The sequence below is a fragment of the Zingiber officinale genome, chromosome 10A (genome assembly GCF_018446385.1).
Source record: "Zingiber officinale cultivar Zhangliang chromosome 10A, Zo_v1.1, whole genome shotgun sequence".
Lineage (NCBI taxonomy): Eukaryota > Viridiplantae > Streptophyta > Magnoliopsida > Zingiberales > Zingiberaceae > Zingiber > Zingiber officinale.
Genome location: NC_056004.1, coordinates 69,033,122 through 69,034,342, shown reverse-complemented (window position 1 = coordinate 69,034,342; position 1,221 = coordinate 69,033,122). Strand labels below are relative to the sequence as shown.

Below are 1,221 nucleotides of genomic sequence, written 5' to 3'. Positions count from 1 at the left end.
CCTTAGAAGAATCGGAGGCCGAAGATCAGAAGCACCAGAGTCACCTTGCGTTGATGGCCTGCGAAGAAGAAACGGAGGACGAATTAGAAGACAGGTCCGAACCCGAATCGAGCCATGAGTCCGTACTCGTTTTCGAAGGTCCCGAAGAGGTAAATTTTAATTTGAATAAGAAATTTTTTAAAATTATTACTTGTTTAAATAAAAAAATTAATAGTAAAAGAAAATAAAAATAAATTGCTCCTTGACGAAAACCAAAACCTCATGGAACAAATCATAAATTCTAATCCAACTCAAGACCTAACACTTGAGGAGGAAAATTTAACACTAAACACAGAAAATAATAAATTAAAAAGTATGTTAGAAAAATTAACAACAAGATCTAAAAATTTAGATCTTATTTAAACAGTCAAAAAGCAGTCTACAATAAAACCGGACTTGACTACAAGTCAAGGTCAAATAAAACATTTAAATCATTAATAACCCAACATAAACAACAAAATAAAGCTTGGGTTCCGAAAGCGTGCTTAACAACACAAGTAAGAATTAACCAATATTACATACCTAAAGATAAAATATATTATTGTAATGCCCAGACCCGGGCGGGCCCCACCCGGACCGAACCAGGAACACCACCAGAATTGCCCATCAGGTTGATGACTAGCTCCACAGACCACCGGATGACCTTTTAGCGTGCTTTGTCCTCACTAGCACGTACCTTGGAAAACTTCCTAGGAGGTCACCCATCCTCAGATTTCTCAAAGCCAAGTACGCTTAACATTGGAGTTCTTAAGTTTAGGCTTCCGAAAAGGAAGGTGCACCTTGGTGATATGAATAGTATCATCTAACTTTTTAAGCTATACTTAACCAGAATCTTAGAACCAGGGTATTACAATAAAATTTGGACCTTTTCTCGATTATGTGTGTCATCCTTACGCAGGGGCCATGCTAATCTTCTCTGTATTGTAATACCCTAGTTTTGAGATTCTGGTTATGTGAGATATCAAAAAATTTAAATAAATAGGTTATTTTAGAAATAGCCTTATAAAATTTTTCCAGAATTTTTAGAAATTTTCTAGGAATTTTTCGGAGCTCGTACGACGGGTTTTGAGGGGATCAAACGACGGGTGTGGATTAAGCCTGTTTGGGATACCCATTTAAGTGAGAAAATTATTTAAATTATAAATTCATTTCCTTTATTTATTTCTTCCCCCAACCCCAACC

The 1,221-nt window shown here is 36.2% G+C and overlaps 1 pseudogene; it reads right to left on the bottom strand.

The window, feature by feature from the left end:
• Window positions 1–892: 892 nt before the first annotated feature.
• On the bottom strand, window positions 893–1,002 carry LOC122028448 (annotated as a pseudogene).
• Window positions 1,003–1,221: the final 219 nt, after the last annotated feature.